This window comes from Schistocerca nitens, chromosome 2 (assembly GCF_023898315.1).
Source record: "Schistocerca nitens isolate TAMUIC-IGC-003100 chromosome 2, iqSchNite1.1, whole genome shotgun sequence".
In the NCBI taxonomy this organism is placed as follows: Eukaryota; Metazoa; Arthropoda; class Insecta; order Orthoptera; family Acrididae; genus Schistocerca; species Schistocerca nitens.
In genome coordinates this window covers 543,809,151-543,830,183 of record NC_064615.1, presented here as the reverse complement: position 1 = coordinate 543,830,183, position 21,033 = coordinate 543,809,151, and the positions used below count along the sequence as shown (strand labels likewise).

General features: G+C 43.4%; 1 long non-coding RNA gene across 4 annotated transcripts in view; it reads right to left on the bottom strand.

Annotated features, from left to right (window-relative positions):
- Positions 1 to 2,315: 2,315 nt before the first annotated feature.
- Positions 2,316 to 21,033, bottom strand: part of LOC126236563 (uncharacterized) — a 102,639-nt gene continuing 83,921 nt past the window's right edge. For 3 of the 4 annotated variants that reach the window (XR_007544952.1, XR_007544953.1, XR_007544954.1), the window contains one exon: positions 2,316 to 2,734. This is a non-coding gene — a long non-coding RNA (uncharacterized LOC126236563). Of the gene's footprint in view, positions 2,735 to 14,627; positions 14,708 to 21,033 lie in introns of those variants that run through there. The other variant, XR_007544955.1, reaches the window with a different exon arrangement.

Below are 21,033 nucleotides of genomic sequence, written 5' to 3'. Positions count from 1 at the left end.
AGTATTTGTATGGAGCGTAGCCATGTATGGAAGCGAAACATGGACGATAAATAGTTTGGATAAGAAGAGAATAGAAGCTTTCTAAATGTGGTGCTACAGAAGAATGCTGAAGATTAGATGGGTTGATCACATAACTAATGAGAAGGTACTGAATAGACTTGGGGAGAAAAGAAATTTGTGGCACAACTTGACTAGAAGAAGGGATCGGTTGGTAGGACATGTTCTTAGACATCAGGGGATCACCAATTTAGTATTGGAGGACACCGTGGAGGGTAAAAATCGTAGAGGGAGACCAAGAGATGAATACACTACACAGATTCAGAAGGATGTAGGTTGCAGTAGGTACTGGGAGATGAAGTAGCTTGCACAGGATAGAGTAGCATGAAGAGCTGTATCAAACCAGTCTGTGGACTGAAGACCACAACAAAAACAGGGAAAGGTTTAAATTTCACATCGACGCCGAAGCACTTGCCAGTGGTTGATTTTATTAGTTCTGTTGAACAGGCTGTTTTTGAACTAAAGCTGCAGGCGACGTTAGGAGGGTAGCACATGCCTTGCGTTGATTGAGTCATGTCCACTCAGGGGGGCTGATTTCCGTTCACTTACTGTTGATCTGGTTATTGTTTTTCAACTCGCCGACTAGTGCAGTGCTACAGTTGTTTATGGACAAGCAGGATTACGTTCAGGCGATGATGTTTTAATATGTGATTCAGCGTATCGCAGGATCAGTGCCGAAGCCACAAAAAGTGTTGCGAGAAGAACTAACAGCCGCCTGAGAAAGGTTCCCTGTTGCAGGAGAGTATTCTTATTGTGATGTCCCCCTTAGGTTATGTGACCTTCCGAAGATCCACAAGAAAGCGTTTCCCCTTACGCCAATTGTGAGCAACAATGGTGCATCGACATCTACATCTGCATTTACATGGATACTCTGCTAATCACATTTAACACATTTAACACCTATATCTTTTCGTACGAGCTCTGATTTCCCTTATCTTATTATCATGATCGTTTCTCCCTCTTTAGTTCGGTGTCAACAAAACATTTTCGCATTCGGAGGAGAAAGTTGGTGATAGAAATTTCGTGAGAAGATTTGGGCGCAACGAAGAAACGCTTTTGTTTTAATGATGTCCACCCCAAATCCTGTTCCATTTCAGTGACACTCTCTCCCCCATTTCGCGATAATACAAAACGTGCTACCCTTCTTTGAACTTTATCGATGTTTGTGTATGAGAAATCGGTTGGAAACTTTCCTCATGTCAGCACGTTTTAGGTGTCGCCACCGGCGCCAACCTTGTGTGAATGCTCTGAAAAGCTAATCATTTGCATATCACAGCATCTTGTACCTGTCGGTTGAATTTTGCGTCTGTAGCACGTCATCTTCGTGGTGTAGCAATTTTAATGGCCAGTAGTGTATTTCCGCGTTATCCAGGCCAGCCAAGGCCAATCCACGGCTTCAGTCGCAAAGATCTGCTGTGGCCGCAGGTCTCGATGTGGCAGTCAGTGTGTAGAGGCAGGAACTGGGTATTGGGATTGTATTAGGTCAGCGTGAATGGATGAAATACGTTTTATATTGTTAATAAGCTGCCATTTTTCGTCAGTATTTATGCGGAGCTATTGATAAAAAGTATAATGCACAGTTGAAATACGAGGCCTGTTCAGAAAGTAAGCTCCGATTGATTGCCAAATTGAAACCACAGTGAACATCAGAAATGATTTACTTGTAACAATTAGCTACACCTTCCAGCTACTTCTCTACGTAGTCGCCGTTCTGACTTAGACTTTTGTCATAGCGTTGTACCAACTTTTCGATAGCCTCATCATAGAAGGCAGCCGCCAGTGCTTTCCGCCAATCCTCCACGCTGGCCTACACCTCGTTGTCTGTGTCAAAATGTTGTCTTCAAAGACAGCGGTTCATGTGACCAGAGATGAAACTCAGGGGGAGACAATTGCGGACTGTATTGTGGGTAATCTAACATTTCCATTTGAAAACGATGCAGGAGCATCTTCATTGCCCCTGCAGAATGCGGCTGAGAATTGTCTTGAAGAAGAAACAGCACGACAGTTATGTAATGTTAGCTGCATAGCTTCAGGCGAAATTTCTCACCAGGCCCTCGTACTTGGCGGCAGACACTATTTTCTAGACATCTTTACGCACTCACTGCGAGCTCAGAAATGAGAAGAGCGACGTGATGCTAACTGGGGTTATACTAGAGACACTACCCAACACATCAGTGCAAAGCTTTATCGGATTATCATAGTCGTTTCCATTTCGCGACCGATCGGAGCTTACTTTCTGAACGCCCCTCGTATAACAGTTGTCGACATGGATCCACATTTTTATTACGTAAGAGTAAAACTATTACAAGAATAACAGAAAGATAAATACAGCCAAAACCAATGTTCTTAAATACTAATTTTTGCAGTCAGTTTCTCGCCTATATGAAAAGCGGATCTAATTTATTATATGTCGTGAAGTAATCAGAAAATGCTATAAAACAGGATGACTTGCTTCCGCCTGTTTTTGCTGTGAACAAAAGATGTATGTTCTGACGCTCTTCCATCGTGCTGTTCCTCTGAAAACGGTAGACCTCTTCAGTCAGGAGGCCAGCCACCTGGTCTTCAATCACTCGTAGATTAGTCACCTCCTTCAGGCTGAGCCGGCAACTTGGATTTCAATTCCGTGGACAGTCTCACAGCTCTGTCGTACATTTGTCCTTTGATTGCACCACGTAAACTACAACAAATACAACGAATTATGGATTAACAAAGGTAGCAACTTTGTAAAATCTTAATAGCAATTGATATTTACTACCGATAACAGAATTATAAGTCATCGCAATTTTCTACATATCATGAATTTCACTTTCAGCACTTTGACAAAATTATGTTCCGGTCGCATTACACAGAGAAAGTAAGAGCCCTCTGGTAACAGATGCACTGCAAAAAAATCGTTTCAGCATTTACAAGCTGTAGTTAGTCGGGATATCGAATTCGTTTGATCATTTCCCCAGAACAATAGAAACATAACTTGTTGATCCGTTTTGAACAGGTTTTCCTTCATTGGACAGGGAGGTGTCATGTCAAATTTGGGCCGTTCATTTTACGAATTCGTCTTTTAACTGGCGGTGAATGTTGTTACGAGTGCCATGATAGTGGAGCAACCGTCCTAACTCCTGACAAGAGCTCTGTGTTAGTAGCCTCATCCCTTACTGGAACGATACGAGATCGCTCTTTGGCAGATGGACTATGCGAGTAAATACGAAGCGTGGCGTGTTTCGAGAGGATGAGGATGTTACCAGAACGAAGTTCCTTAAGGAGAGTAATGCCCGCCACGTGTGCGGCACTCAACGAGCCTCACGTGTTTTCTGGGTCGCGACAAATGACGAGCACAACAGGACCTCAGTCGCATTTGCTGGGAACGGATAAGCCAAACCAGGAGTTTGTGAGTTGGGGAATGGCGAGCGAGTCCAGCCCCCTGTAATCGTAAAACCGTTCCCTACGTGAGCTATCTGATGAGAAAGCGGCTCATCATGAGACCGCCCTATTATTGGAACGATCCGACATGAAGCGGTGCTTTGCGGTTAGTCTTTCCCGAGCGTGCAGCGCAGCCGCGGATTGGGCCATCCGCAAGCCCGGTCAGCCAAGACAGTACATTCACTGTGGATGAAGGAAAGAAAATTTAAATCCAAACTTGTACTAAGAAAACAATGTTGACGCCAAACTTGTGATACCAGTACTACGTATTTGGAAAACGTATTCGTAGAAAATTTCGATTTTGTATGAACAACTGATGTACCAGTGCTTGCAGTTCAGTGAGTACGCTCGAAAATCACCTACAGCTTTTCATTATATTATTAACGCCGTAAAACTTGTTCTGCAATTTAACCTATTTCGTACCACATACTTGTGTTGAAGAACCTGTGTTTGTATAGAGTCTAAATAATGTCTGCATTCCAGCAGCGGGTAGCAAGACACGGACTGGTTATTTCCACAGGCAAAGGTAATGCTGTAATTGTTTTCGAGCCACAGAGCGAATCTTCTCCGAAATAAAACTAGGTCCATACCGCATTCTTCCGAGATTGGTGGTGAAATTCCTGCAAATCGCAGACAAAATATGTGGCTAAAAGTGCAAGATGGCTGTCAATGTATTCAGAAACGAGCTGAGAGCTTTTTTGAGAGCTGTGTGCTCCACCCCCACCATTTCACTCTTACATGAAATATATTTTTAGTTGCGAATATGGACAACCGCCAGCTGTATAACAGAATGAGAACACTTAAATATTGAGCCAGACCTTTCGATCTTATCGCGAGCAGTCGCCTTACCATTTGACTCTCCGAGATCGACTGACGGCCAGACCCGAACTTCCACATGTCGTTAACCATGTTTCTACAACCTGAATTCGTACATCCATTATGTATATTCTCATACAGGGGAGCCGTTTTACTTGAAAGTCGGTGGTCTCGTGTCGGCAGATGACAGGAGTACTGCAGAAGCTGTGTTATTCCGATTTACGATTCCTTCGGAATTGCACGCATTTCCGAAGGAACTGGCACTGCGGCAACTACCGCCGTTATGAAATACGTCAAATGTATTCGCAGTTGCGAATATGAACAGTCAGCTGTATAATGGAATGTCGACATTGAAAATTTGTCCTTGCCTGGGACTCAAACCCGGATTTCCCGCTGATCGCGAGCGATCGCCTTACCATTTGGCTATCCGAGCACAACTAACGGCCGGACCCAAACTTCCATATATCGTCAAAATATGTGTTTGCGACGTTTACATCCACTATGTACGAGGGTGAGTCAAATGAAAACCTTAAATATCTTTTTAATATTATTTATTGTGTACAAGTGGTACAAAGCTGTATCACTTTTCAACATAATCTCCGCCACGCTCAATGCAAGTCATCCAGCGCTTACAAAGTGCATAAATCCCTTTAGAAAAAAATTCTTTTGGTAGTCCGCGCAACCACTCATGCGCCGGGTGGCGTACCTCTTCATCAGAACGATTCTTGCAAGGAAGCCATTACCTTCTCTTTCCAAGTGCCGAAGAAGTTCTTCACAAGCATCAACACGTCGTTCTCTCATTTCAGGAGTCAGCTGCTGTGGCACCCATCTTGCAGACACTTTGTGAAACTGGAGCACATCATGCGCAATGTGATGTGCTGACCCATGACTAATCTGTAAACATGCTGCAATGTCATTCAGTGTCACTCGGCGGTTTTTCTTCACTATGGCTTCAACTGCTGCAGTGTTCTGTGGAGTCACAACTCGTTATGCCTGACCTGGACGAGGAGCATCTTCCACTGAAGTCACACCATTTACGAACTTCGTACTCCATTCGTAGACTTGCTGCTGTGACAAACATGCATCACCGTACTGAACCTTCATTCGTCGATGAATTTCAATAGGCTTCACACCTTCACTACGCAAAAACCGAATAACAGAACGTTTTTCTTCCCTGGTGCCAGTCGCAAGTAAGGTGGCCAACTTTATACTGATACTGCGACGGTATGTGTGCATCTGCACTATGCTGCCACCTACAGGCAATTCTGCACGCTCTTTGTAGCACGCTTACCAACTTACAAACAACGGCGCGAAATTTCAATTTGTTATTACAAATTTAAGGTTTTCATTTGACTCATCCTCGTATATTGCTGTACAGGAGAGACATTTTAATTGAAAATTGCTTGTCCGATGGCGGCTGTTAAGTACGATATTGCAATGCGTGTTTTATACCGAATTACGACGCAATGTTCCTTCCGACATGCATGTGCCGGCAGTATCCCTGCACCAAATTTCTTCTTATATGGATTCAACATGAATCTGAATTCTGAGATTGATATACTCAAACCGCACCACACAAAGTTTAACAAAATGCTTCTGGATCAATGTAGCTCCCCCCCCCCCCCCCCGCCCTTCATTCCAAAAATATTTAGATATTCAAGAGATTTATAGAGTGATCATTAGAGCACATGGATAAAAGTGTTTAACATTTCTTTCCAATGAAACCGGTGAAATTGAGCGCAATAACTAGAATTACTTTTGACAATCAGGCTCACAATAACAATAAAATTTTCCCACAGTTTTAAAACAGTATTTAAGGATAATATATATCCACACGACGACTCTCAAAGGACTGACTTGGAGGCGAGTACTGCATATCATGTTTATAGAGATCTGGAGTATTCAAACTACCGGTAGTGGCGAATGTCATACTGCAGAACTTAGACTCTTTTTCCGGGTGACAGCTTCTCTATATTTCCTACCCAGTGACTCTTTATCTAATCTAACGATGCTTAAAAACTTCTGCACCAGTTTGACTGAGCAGCCAGTTGTATGAAGGATTATGAAAGTGTTGGCGCCGATGCGGGAAGAAGTCCATTCCGTTAATTTCGCTTGGGTGAAATCACACCTCTGGATAAGCGGCCAGCCGGAGTGGCCGAGCGGTTCTAGGCGCTACAGTCTGGATCCGCACGACCGGTACGGTTGCAGGTTCGAATCCTGCCTCGGGCATGGATGTGTGTGATGTCCTTAGGTTAGTTAGGTTTAAGTAGTTCTAAGTTCTAGGGGACTGATGACTTCAGAAGTTAAGTCCCATAGTGCTCAGAGCCATTTGAACCATTTTTTTGATAAGCGGCTATGAAGCTGGGACGGCTTAGCCGCTCGCCAAGGAAGCGCTGGGACGGGAACAACACCTGGATTGCCATCCACAGTTCGGATTACCGACCTGTTCTACACAGAACGTGTGGATTATATTTCGTGGCGAACTTGCTTTCAATGAATTCCCCATTGTCACGTAACTGCTGCCATTCCACTTGACTCAGCTAGATATTTCTAAGGTCCCGCACGTTTTAAAATTCAAAATCTTTGTCTGGAGCTGTTTCGACAATCACATATCTTCTTTTTAAGCCTGCAGATTTTATTATTGTATTTTATTGCGAATGGTACCCGTCCATTGTCATCGATACGTTGCAAGTGTCAGTACGTAGTGAAAACAGTGTTCAGTGTGTGTAGTTGTGAATGCGTTTAGACAGAGACAAGTGACATCGATAACCAAATGAGCTGAACTGTTTTCGTGTTTCAAGACGCATCCTATTAAAGATTTAGACCGCGTAGAGGGAAAGCGCCATCTTCTAGCGTCTTGCTTATAAAAATATCTTCGTGATTCGATCAGTGTATAGTTCTCATATTGTTTTGATCATATAACGTTTACCCGCATTCCATATCACTAAAAATAGTAACCGTTGTAGGTTATTTTTCTCCTCAGTAACATAGCTGCGCTATGTCAAGGAGAAGCTGGCGCGACTACCAAATGCTTTATATCAGAAATATCATCAAAGCTAGCGTCGTTCATTGTTGGGGAATGGTGCACACCAAAAGGGCGACCGTCTCGGGGAATGCTAGCCACATAGTAGGGGAATGACGAACACCTTGGGGGAATTTTGGTCCCCCGAAGCTGGTGAACTGGCCACATTGGGTGATTGCCGTAACTTCTGAACATCCTTCAGCGACGACCATTTGGCTGGAAGGAGGCACATTGTATGTCACAGAAGACGGAGATCTAGGCTTCACGGCATGGCTTCCGAGGTAGATACAATCCGTAATTTTAAAGAAAATGATTGAAATGGCTCGGAACACTATGGGACTTAACATCTGAGGTCATATAGTCCCCTAGAACTTAGAACTACTTAAAACTAAGTAACCTAAGGACATCACACATATCCATGCCAGAGGCAGGATTCGAACCTCCGACCGTAGCAATCGCGCGGTTCCAGACTAAAGCGCTTAGAACCGCTCGGCCTCGCCGGCCGGTTTTTTAAAGAAACTAATAACAAAATAACAAAGCAGTCTAAAGGCGAAGAGTCAGCTGTATGCGGAGGCGACCTATAGAGAACTTGTAGTACGCCATTTCTTCAGCAGAAAATCTGGGTTGTGTCCTGGTGGAACGTATCGACCCACCGCTACTCGTGAAAATAACGTTGACTTCGTTTCTCAATCTAGAAATTCTCACAGCGGGACGTGTGTACAAAAATGGATAAAAATACACAAATAAGAGAGCTTAGGTAGCTAGTTGTCCCGATCAAGTTTCTCTGAGAGAATATATCAGAAAACGTAACGTAATACAGCACACTTTCACAGCAACAGAAGATTGGTTTGATAATGTATCAGTTTTCTATATAAGTAAAGGTTTTATTAGTTAGGATGGAAGACTTAAATCCAGTAAACGGCTATGAAAGGCACTCTTCTCGTAGCCACAAAAATAGTTCACCAAGTATCAAACATAATTAAATGTATGTAACTCCTTGAAAATCCCCTACAGGTCGACTCGGAGTAAAAGAACTTGATGAATCAATTCAAAATGTGGTGGCGTGATGAGATATAATGAATAAAAGAACGGAGAAAATGCAGAACGAATAACTATAACACAGAGGTACGCAATGTAATGACGTAAGTTGATAGAGCTCTAGAGAAAACAGGCACATACGAGTTGACTTGCTGTATAGTGGTGTTAAATACCATTTGGCCTTAGTCTCCCGAAGCTGCAGAGATGAAGAAGCTAAATTTTATGTCGAACAACAAAAGGAGTACAAACGTCCATTCATATTGATGGATGAAAAATACGAGGACCCATCCCCTTCTCGTATTGTCGTTCCTGAGCAAAAGTTATTTTTCCTGAAGCTTCATCTATGGGCTGTGAAATCACACACTACAAGTGAAATTTGTACCAAAAGAAAATATACTTCAGTTTTTTGGCATCCCCGCCAACAGCATAATGTTCAAAAAAGAAATACAGGAACGAAACTGTGGTGTAGGGCTAGCTTCATTGTTTAGTAATGAAAGCGTCACCCATCCTGAGTTGGAAGATCCTCACTACTTAACTTTTGACAAAAAAATCATGAACGATGACGGTCGAACAGTTCCAGCATAAGAATTCACCCCTATTCTGCCAACGGCCTTGTCAAAGATACTAGAAGGAGCAAACAAATATTTAGGACACTCTTTTGCCCTTTGGATAGGAAACTGTGCCTAATAGGCGGAAGTATCAACAATGATCAACAGCATGAGTGTATAGAAAGCAATGGGAACCACTGCGCTAATGACAAATAACGTGGCCTGCAACTGAAAAAGTGTCATGACGATCTCTCCATTGGCAAAGGATTCCGGAGTAGTCCCTCTTTCGGATGTCAAGGAGGGGACTGCAAAGTGGAAGGTGACCATGACAGAATAATAAATAACTAACGAAAGAATGACGTTCTACGAGTCGGGGAGTGTCATGTATAAGTTTGAACGTGGTAGGGAAGCTAAAAAGTCTCAAAACGATAATGCTAAGGCTCCATCTAGATACATACATTCATGAGCGAGCCGGGCGTCTTTAATTTTGGCAGGCGTGGTATTCTGCTGGCGCCACTAACTATTAGGTAGGGTCTTTGGTCGAGGAGAGCGTTGTTCGTTTTTGGCGGGCTGTGGGACTGACAGTTAACTGAAGGGCGAGTGGCCGGCAAGTTGTTGGTTTTGGGAGACTCCTGCTGACTGGTATGGACCTCGAGAAGCCGCGAGTGGCTAAATTAATCGGAGGCAAGCTTTGCCACCTGAATTAAGAAATAATAGCGGCGAGTTGCGCGAACCTCAGCGGACGCTGCATACAACCTGGTCAGCAAGTTCTGGGCCAACGTTGCAAGCTTAAATTTTACGGCACATGGAGATCACCAGTGCGCATTGGAGGCAATAACATCGCTGCTTGGAATCCTGGACGTTACGGTTCCTTCACACATGAGTGGAGTTAAGTGATGATTTTTATTGGTACTTGTTATCGTAGGGCCACGTCTGTGTTAATGTGGGTCCGCAGCTCGTGGTCGTGCGGTAGCGTTCTCGCTTCCCACGCCCGGGTTCCCGGGTTCGATTCCCGGCGGGGTCAGGGATTTTCTCTGCCTCGTGATGACTGGGTGTTGTGTGATGTCCTTAGGTCTGTTAGGTTTAAGTAGTTCTAAGTTCTAGGGGACTGATGGCCATAGATGTTAAGTCCCATAGTGCTCAGAGCCATTTTTGTGTTAATGTGGAATTAGACCTGTGATATTGACGCTCCTCTGGGTGATTGTGTGGGTGGACATCGATCACTGTAGCTGATATTAATTTGCTTCTCCAGGCCATATTCCGTGAAAGTGTGTGAACTTTCTCTGTTGTAAACTGAACTGATAAAACTGAAACTGCAGCATAGTCTGTGTTGAAGGAAAGACATATTTCGTAGGTAGATATGACCTAGTAATTTAATTTGCAGGCACTGATGTTGTTGTTTTGGTTTTCAGTCCCAAGACTGGTTTGGTGCAGCTCTCCGTGCTACCCTATCCTGTGCAAGCTTCTTCATCTCCCAGTACCTACTGCAGCCTACATCCTTCTGAATCTACTTAGTGTATTCATCTCTTGGTCTCCCTCTACGATTTTTACCCTCCACGCTGCCCTCCAATACTAAATTGGTGATCCCTTGATGCCTCAGTAGTTTAAGTAGTTATGTGATCTACCAATCTAATCTTCAGCATTCTTCTGTAGCACCACATTTCGAAAGCTTCTATTCTCTTTTTGTCTAAACTACACTCCTGGAAATTGAAATAAGAACACCGTGAATTCATTGTCCCAGGAAGGGGAAACTTTATTGACACATTCCTGGGGTCAGATACATCACATGATCACACTGACAGAACCACAGGCACATAGACACAGGCAACAGAGCATGCACAATGTCGGCACTAGTACAGTGTATATCCACCTTTCGCAGCAATGCAGGCTGCTATTCTCCCATGGAGACGATCGTAGAGATGCTGGATGTAGTCCTGTGGAACGGCTTGCCATGCCATTTCCACCTGGCGCCTCAGTTGGACCAGCGTTCGTGCTGGACGTGCAGACCGCGTGAGACGACGCTTCATCCAGTCCCAAACATGCTCAATGGGGGACAGATCCGGAGATCTTGCTGGCCAGGGTAGTTGACTTACACCTTCTAGAGCACGTTGGGTGGCACGGGATACATGCGGACGTGCATTGTCCTGTTGGAACAGCAAGTTCCCTTGCCGGTCTAGGAATGGTAGAACGATGGGTTCGATGACGGTTTGGATGTACCGTGCACTATTCAGTGTCCCCTCGACGATCACCAGTGGTGTACGGCCAGTGTAGGAGATCGCTCCCCACACCATGATGCCGGGTGTTGGCCCTGTGTGCCTCGGTCGTATGCAGTCCTGATTGTGGCGCTCACCTGCACGGCGCCAAACACGCACACGACCATCATTGGCACCAAGGCAGAAGCGACTCTCATCGCTGAAGACGACACGTCTCCATTCGTCCCTCCATTCACGCCTGTCGCGACACCACTGGAGGCGGGCTGCACGATGTTGGGGCGTGAGCGGAAGACGGCCTAACGGTGTGCGGGACCGTAGCCCAGCCTCATGGAGACGGTTGCGAATGGTCCTCGCCGATACCCCAGGAGCAACAGTGTCCCTAATTTGCTGGGAAGTGGCGGTGCGGTCCCCTACGGCACTGCGTAGGATCCTACGGTCTTGGCGTGCATCCGTGCGTCGCTGCGGTCCGGTCCCAGGTCGACGGGCACGTGCACCTTCCGCCGACCACTGGCGACAACATCGATGTACTGTGGAGACCTCACGCCCCACGTGTTGAGCAATTCGGCGGTACGTCCACCCGGCCTCCCGCATGCCCACTATACGCCCTCGCTCAAAGTCCGTCAACTGCATATACGGTTCACGTCCACGCTGTCGCGGCATGCTACCAGTGTTAAAGACTGCGATGGAGCTCCGTATGCCACGGCAAACTGGCCGACACTGACGGCGGCGGTGCACAAATGCTGCGCAGCTAGCGCCATTCGTCGGCCAACACCGCGGTTCCTGGTGTGTCCGCTGTGCCGTGCGTGTGATCATTGCTTGTACAGCCCTCTCGCAGTGTCCGGAGCAAGTATGGTGGGTCTGACACACCGGTGTCAATGTGTTCTTTTTTCCATTTCCAGGAGTGTATTTATCGTCCACGCTTCACTTCCATACATGGCTACACTCCATACAAACACTATTAGAACAACTTCCGGACATTTAAATCTATACTCGATGTTAAAAAATTTTTCTTCTTCAGAAACGCTTTCCTTGCCATTGCCAGTCTACATTTTATATCCTCTCTACTTCGACCATCATCAGTTATTTTGCTCCCCAAACAGCAAAACCCCTTTATTACTTTAAGTGTCTCATTTCCCAATCTAATTCCCTCAGCATCACCCGACTTAATTCGATTACATTCCATTATCCTCGTTCTGCTTTTGTTGATGTTCATTTTATACGCTCCTTTCAAGACACTGTCCATTCCGTTCAACTGCTCTTCCAAGTCCTTTGCTGTCTCTGACAGAATTACAATGTCATCGGCGAACCTCCAAGTTTTTATTTATTCTCCATGGATTTTAATACCTACTCTGAACTTTTCTTTTGTTTCCTTTATTGCTTGCTCAATATACAGATTGAATAACATTGGGGAGGGGCTGCAACCCTGTCTCACTCCCTTCCCAACCACTGCTTTCCTTTCATGCTAGAAACGTAGGTTTGCCTTTCCTTAATCTTTCTTCTAAGATAAGTCGAAGCGTCAGTATTGCCTCACGTGTTCCAACATTTCTACGGAATCCAAAGTGATCTTCCCTGAGGTCGGCTTCTATCAGTTTTTCCATTCGTCTGTAAAGAATTCGCGTTAGTATTTTGCAGCTGTCTTATTAAACTGATAGTTCGGTAAATTTCACATCTATCAACACCTGCTTTCTTTGGGATTGGGATTATTATATTCTTCTTGAAGTCTGAGGGTAATTCGCCTGTCTCATACATTTTGCTCACCAGATGGTAGAGTTTCGTCAGGACTGGCCCTCCCAAGGCTGTCAGTAATTCTAATGGAATGTTGTCTACTCTGGGGGCCTTGTTTCGACTCAGGTCTTTCAGAGCTCTGTCAAACTCTTCACGCAATATGATATCTCCCATTTCATCTTCATCTATGTCCTCTTGCATTTCCATAATATTGTCCTCAAGTACATCGCCCTTGTATAAACCCTCTATATAGTCCTTCCACCTTTCTGCTTTCCCTTCTTTGCTTAGAACTGGTTTTCCATCAAAGCTCTTGATATTCATACAAGTGGTTCTCCTTTCTCCAAAGGTCTATTTAATTTTCCTTTAGGCAGTATCTATCTTACCCCTAGTGAGATAAGCCTCTACATCCTTACATTTGTCCTCTAGCCATCCCTGATTAGCCATTCTGCACTTCCTGTCGATCTCATTTTTGAGACGTTTGTATTCCTTTTTGCCTGCTTCATTTACTGCATTTTTATATTTTCTCCTTTCATCAATTAAATTCAATATTTCTTCTGTTACCCAAGGGTTTCTACTAGCCCTCGTCTTTTTTACCTATTTGATCCTCTGCTGCCTTCACTATTTCATCCCTCAAAGCTACCCATTCTTCTTCTACTGTATTTCTTTCACCCATTCCTGTCAATTGTTCCCTTATGCTCTCCCTGAAACTCTTTACAACCTCTGGTTTAGTCTTTATCCAGGTCCCATCTCCTTAAATTCCCACCTTTTTGCAGTTTCTTCAGTTTTAATCTACAGTTCATAACCAATATATTGTGGTCAGAGTCCTCATCTGCCCCTGGAAACGTCTTACAATTTAAAACCTGGTTCCTAAATCTCTGACTTACCATTATATAATCAATCTGATACCTTTTAGTATCTCCAGGGTTCTTCCATGTATACAACCTTCTTTCATGATTCTTAAACCAAGTGTTAGCTATGATTAAGTTATGCTCTGCGTAAAATTCTACCAGGCGGCTTCCTCTTTCATTTCTTAGCCCCAATCTATTCTCACCCACTATGTTTCCTTCTCTCCCTTTCCCTACTCTTGAATTCCAGTCACCCATGACTATTAAATTTTCATCTCCCTTCACTACCTGAATAATTTAGTTTATCTCATCATACATTTCATCAATTTCTTCGTCATCTGCAGAGCTAGTTGGCATATAAACTTGTCCTACTTTAGTAGGCGTGGGCTTCGTGTCTATCTTGGCCACAATAATGCGTCTACAATGCTGTTTGTAGTAGCTTACCCTTACTCCTATTTTTTTATTCATTATTAAACATACTCATGCATTACCCCTATTTGATTTCGTGTTTTTAACCCTCTATGCACCTGACCAAAAGTCTTGTTCATCCTGCCACCGAACTTCACTAATTCCCACTATATCTAACTTTAACCTATCCATTTCTCTTTGTAAATTTTCTAACCTACTTGCCCGATTAAGGGATCTGACATTCCACTCTCCGATCCGTAGAACGCCAGTTTTCTTTCTCCTGATAATAATTTCCTCCTGAGTAGTCCCTGCCCGGAGATCCGAATGGGGGACTATTTTACCTCCGGAATATTTTAGCTAAGAGGACACCATCATCATTTAATCGTACAGTAAAGCTATTTCACATTTTTAATTTTCAAATAAATTTAAGAAGAGTTCATTTAGTGACTTATATGTGTACTCACTTCCGAAATAAGTTAGTATTGGCTACATCATCGACACTGTCGTTTGTAGTGTTGTTTGGGCAAAATACAACTACCTTATGATGTCTGTTGGCAGTATAGTTCAGGTAGCGGACGACGTGTTGCTGTTTCCTGGGCCCAGAGCAGAGACTTGTTTCCTTCCTGCTGCAACAATACTTGTCATTGCATGACGTTTATATTGGCCAGCAGTCGGGCGCTTCTATCAGCCGCCTCGTGTCGGCTCTAGTTAAGTAAATTTTATCATTTGGTAGTGTGATGTTGAGGGTTCCCCAATTAATTTCAGAACTCTTGAACTATTCAATATTGTGAATTCGGAAAGCGCATAGGCTTTAAAGCGTGTTCTGCAAGTCTGAAATTTCGTGTCACTGTACTTCCTCTTTAATTACTTGTTTAATCCTCGCTCCCTTGTTGCCAGTACTTTCAACTATGAAATTTGAGTTTTCCAATTTTATCCAGAGTCATTAGCAAACTCCATTCATTGTGAATCTTGCCTGCTTATTGCCTGTTGACTGTGGTAGCCGTTTGCTGTAATTTGCCACCTTTTCTTGTCTTTTGGACGATTGTATATTTATTTAAGAGTCATTGTCGAAGGTTCTGCTGGTGTGTTCCAGCTGGGATTCACATTTAAATTGTATGCCTTCCCAGCTATTCTTGTATATTGGGGAATTGTGTATTTTATTCATTAAGGGATTGTTATTAGCCGGCCGGAGTGGCCGAGCGGTTCTAGGCGCTATAGCGTCCCCAGTGCCATATTACGAAAAGACTTAAAAACAATATTTATAAAGAAGACATTCATAATTTGTAAGAGATTTTTTTTCATGTAGCCGTAAAACAATAATTTCTCTGTCCAAGTTTCAAATGCAAAGAAATAATTTATGACAAAATGATCTAAAGAGACGACAAGATACACTATTTTGTTAATTTTTTTTTAGTTGTTTTCACTTCCTCACTTGTCTTGATGGTGTATAGGCGGACATCTTGCGAGTGCTGGCTAATGTAAGCATATTTGTATGAGTTAAGCATATAATATAATGATTTAATATTATTGTGCACTTTTAATTTGTAAGAGGTGATCCCGATTTCATGTCAGCCTTCCTTGAATTAACCTGCATTCAAGTAATTTACAGTTCAACAATCGCAGCGGCCGATGCAGCCAACGACGCCATTACATGGCGATATTAACTTATGAAAAATTAGCGGAAGCGGAAAACTCGCCCGCTATTAACATAATATTAATTTTTCTCCACAGCCGCCCGACGTTGTAGAAAATACTTAGCTTTAAGATTCTTATTTTCAGTACCATAGCCGAGACCCAGAGCCAGGACTCTGACTACAATACAATGGTTAACGGAGGTGAGAAAAATACTCTCGCGCGTGTGTGGGCCGCAATTTTAATTAATAACTAAAGATTTCTTGCTTTAAAGTGAACTGACTAGCCGAGGAAGTTAATATGAAAAGTTTATTACATTGTACAACTTATATGCTCATGTTTTAAGATTCAGCGAGTCTAACATTCATTAACGTAACAAATAATTTAAGATTAATGTTGTTAAAAAGGAGAACTTCAGGAAAGCATTTAATCGTAAAATCAAAATTAAATGAAATATCATTTTTATTAAGGCCCACCACGTAAGTCGGCAACAATCAAAAAATAATAATAACAATAACAATATATTAAATTACGACGGCCGACGGACGCGATATTGGCGCCGCAACTTTGGGGCCTGATTAAAGAAAATACGAAATTTACGAAATCTGACTCTATTGTAATGAATGTAATTCTGTATGTGTCTAATTGTTGTAAAATATTAATGCTTGTATGAATTCTTTTACATGTACAACAACAAAACCACACCCTGAGGAGATCTGGAGAGGAAAAAGTGTAGAAAAGAAAAAGGATTGCGAGAAAGAAAAATAAGTAAGGTAAGGCCTATTGTGCAAGCATCCTGTGTAGCTCTGTGCGGAATATCGAACCCATGTGCACATGAGATACCTTCGGTGTTTTGTGTATTTATGTGTTTATTTTTGGAGGGGATAATTAATCGTGTGTGTATCAGTGTTAAAGATTTGTCAGTGGCTTAAAGTGAATTTATTATGGGTAACATAGTACAAGCTAAAGCATCCGTACCAGACGAACAAAATTTTGTTAATATGGAAAGTGAGGGTCATTTGCAATACGTAAACGAATCCCAAGCCACCGCCTCCGGTAACATAATTTCCGGAGCGGGGGGCGAGGGTCTGTGGACGTTGAATGACGCTCCATAGCAGAATGGGAATAGAGTGACAAAAAAATGGTTCAAATGGCTCTGAGCACTATGGGACTCAACTGCTGTGGTCATAAGTCCCCTAGAACTTAGAACTACTTAAACCTAACTAACCTAAGGACAGCACACAACACCCAGCCATCACGAGGCAGAGAAAATCCCTGACCCCGCCGGGAATCGAACCCGGGAACCCGGGCGTGGGAAGCTACCGCACGACCACGAGATGCGGGCGAATAGAGTGACAACTCCACTGCCTGGGCAGGGGGGCCAATCTAGTGCTAGATTAAGCGGGGCACCAGTATGCTCACCGATTGCAGACCCATTTGCAGAATTTCTGCGCAGGTTAGAAGAAAGAGATAGGGAAAGAGATCAGAAACTGGCTCAGATGCTGTATGAGCATGAACAACAAAGAGAACAGAAAGAAAGGGAAAAAGAAAGAATGTCAGAACAGAGGGAAAAACAAAGAGACGAAAAACTGGCTCAGATGCTGCATGAGCAGGAGAAAAAATTAACGCAAAAGCTCATTGAGCAAGTTCAGCGTAGTGAAGCAAAACTAGACAGTATCCAAAGCAAACTTGCCGAGATGCGGGACGCGTGCAAAGAAATACCCGATCTTGTGCAAAGCTTAGCCGGCGAAATGCAAAAATTACAGATATCGCAGGCTAGGCTTGAAGATAATGTCCAGACTTTAACCAACCGCGTAGATAATGTGGAGATAGATGCACGGAAAAGTATTGACGCATATTTGGAAGTGCAAGCTCAAAAAGTAGAAAAAGAATTAAATGAATGGCTAGAAGTAAAGGATCGCGAGATATCTGCAGAGATTGAAAGCGACGTAAAAACAGCTGTAGAACAAGCGACTGCGGCCGTGAGTGTAAATATTGACGCTAGCGCTGCCGCACTGCACGCCGAATTAACACAGATCAAATCCCGTGTGACAGCGGAGTTGCCAAATTGGCAACAGGAGGTCGCGCGGAGACTGTCTGCGTTGGAAAGCAATGTAAACAGTGGCGGACAGATCATGAATCCGACTCCGCGTACTGATTACTGTAATAACGCTGACCGTAGGCAGGGTGCGAGTGCGCAACCGCAACCTAATGCGAATTATGAGCACGGACAACATGCGATACCGTGCAGCGCACACACGAAGTGATGAATGTCCCAGAATGTAGCAATCAGATGTGCAAAAAAGAGGACAATGTAATAAAACACAGGACATTCCAACCCTTCAATAGCGAAAAACGAAATGTCCACTCTGTTGTATTTATTAAGAGCTTCAGGAATGTGTTTCCCAGGACATGGACGGAAAGACAAAGAATACAGTTCGTGGTCTCCTTTATTCAAGGTGACGCGGCACTGTAGGCCACCGACGTGTCCGAAAAATGTCTAACGATGCAACAGTTTGAAGGTGCATTCTTGCAAAAATTCTGGTCCGATAGCGTCCAAGAAAGACTACAAAAGGAGTTGTACAGTCCAGAAATGTACAATCCTAAGATGGGAACGTTACGCAAATATTTCGAAAAGTATATAAACAAAACCAGGTACTGGGACGAGCCAATGTCCGAGCGTGACATAATCAGATTAATAAAAATGAAGTTGCCCAGTGAAATTAAAAGATATTTCATCAATGTGCCGGAATACGATATAGAACAATTCATGGAAATAGTGGATTCTGTTGACGTACTGATCGAAGATATGAAAACCGAAAACAAGTGGAACCATGCAGGCTGTAATCAACAAAAAGCCGATTACAATAGCAGCCACAGTAACGGTAGTAACTTAGTACCAAATGGTAACGGGAATAGGCAAGAGCACCGGCAACAGAATCGAGGCACAAACAGTGGCAATGGTTATAACGGCAACGGTTATGATCGTCAAAATCGAAAGAGACATCATGATGGACGCATGAGTAATGGACATAATGGTAATGGCAATCCGCAATGGCGGAACAACCGAAACCAGTGGAGTGGTTGTAATGAACCGACACCACAGTGGCAACAAAATACAGCGCCACAATGGAACGCCAACCCAGGTTCGTCACAGAACATGTCAGGAAGTTACAACCGCCCACCGCAAAACCAGGGCCATACACATTATCAAAATACACCATCGGGGAGGCAGGGCGGCCAACCCAACAGTAGCAACAACAACAACCAGAACCACATTGTGAGGTTAGTGGAAGTGACAGACAACTGTCAACCCACTAATGCTCATCCGTTAAACTAAAGACAGCCACAATACGCTCTCTGTTGTTGGCTGCAGAATGGTGTAGTGAGGGCACATTCACGGATGACAGCCATAAACTTTGTATGCTGAGATACAATGAAGGAACAAAAATAGAAAAGGAACTTGTAGACATACCGCAGAAATGTAACCGAACCGACAAAAGTGTTGTGCAGGCTATATTGCAAGCAGATATGTATGGAGCACCAATACACATAATAGTCGATACCGGTGCGTCAACCAATGTCATGAGCGCAAATTTTTACAAGTACTTGAGTCAAAATAATAGAATACCAGTATTGCCAGTGAAGGATTGTCGTGTTACAGGTGCAATAGGTGCACAATCTCATATCATAAAGCACCAGGTGCAAGTCGAGTTTACGGTAGGAAATGAAGCAATGAAAAGCTCGTTCCTAGTAGTTAAGGGATTAGGTGTTGCTTGCATCCTGGGGATGGAATTTTTACGCCAGAGGGACGCAAAAATCGACCTCTTGTGCGGGGAAGTAAGCCTTACGAATGAGGGTACACGTGTAGTTTTGCCATTGTTGAGGACACGGGAAGTGCACGGTAAATATTGCCGGAGCTTTCAGTCGAGATTCGAAGGAATACAGGTAACGAATTTATATTCTGGCTTAAGTACAAGACAAGTATAATTGAAAGATTTTATTACTGAAGACAAAGAGGAAAAAAGGAAACTGATAGCCATGAAAGTTAGGGAGTCAGAACATTTGACTGAAGCACAACAAAACGAATCGACTCAGCTACTTACAGATTATGAGAATGTGTTTTCGGAAAAACCCGGTGTTATCGAGGGCTACACCTATAACATCGAAGTGGTACCTCACGATACTTTCTGTCACGCAAACTACACCATCCCGTGGTCAAAGAAGGAGGCAGTTACGAAGGAAATAAGAAAAATGCTTGATTGGGTGAAAATTGAACCATCTCTATCCCCGTACAGCAGTCCGCTCGTAGCCGTAGCGAAAGTGGACGGCAGTATACGTCTCGTGCTTGATGCGCGCGATATTAACAAAATAATTGTACCTGTCAGAACGCGACCAGAAAACCTGGATGAACAGATACAGAAGTTTTATGGAGTTAAATATCTGACCTCTGTCGATATGCGTTCGTCTTATTGGCAAATCCCACTAACTGAATCATCAAGAAAGTACACTGCCTTTGTGTTTGCCGGCAGAAGTTACCAATTTAAAGTTTTACCATTTGGATTAAATGTTAGTGCAGGTGTCTTCATTGCAGCGCTCGATAAAGTATTAGGACCGGATTTGTTGGACCGAGCAACGTTGTATGTCGATGACTTATTAATAGCTACTCTCGATTGGGAAAGCCACATGGACACGCTGAGATGCGTACTAAAAAGATTTTCTGAGGTAGGCGTAACAGCAAACCTCGCAAAATCCAAATTTGGCAGGGAGAGAATAAAATTTCTTGGTCATGTAATATCACCTACAGGTATTGTGCCCGATCCGAAGAAAATGGCAGCAATTGAGAACTTCCCTCCTCCTAGAACCAAGAAACAGTTAAAGGCATTTCTGGATCTAGTGTCTTTTTCAGACGATTCATACCTGACCAGCTTTTAAATGATAATACCCTGTTAAACTTGTTGAGAAAGAATACACCCTGGATATGGAATGAACTGTGCCAGCAGTCATTTGAGCAAATACGACAAGCCCTTCTAAATGCTAATCTACTGTCACATCCTGACATGTCAAAGGAATTTTGCCTTGCTACAGACGCCTCCACTTTCGGACTAGGCGCTTGTTAATTTCAAATCGATGAGGATGGTGGAAACAAGAACGTAAGAATAATCGGTTTCGCAAGCCGAGTGTTGTCTAGTTGTGAACGATCATATACAGTCACCGAACTCGAAACACTAGCAGTAGTATGGGCAATGAAGAAGTTCAGATACTATGTGCACGGAAAAAATGTAAAAATTTTCTGTGATCATCAGGCCTTA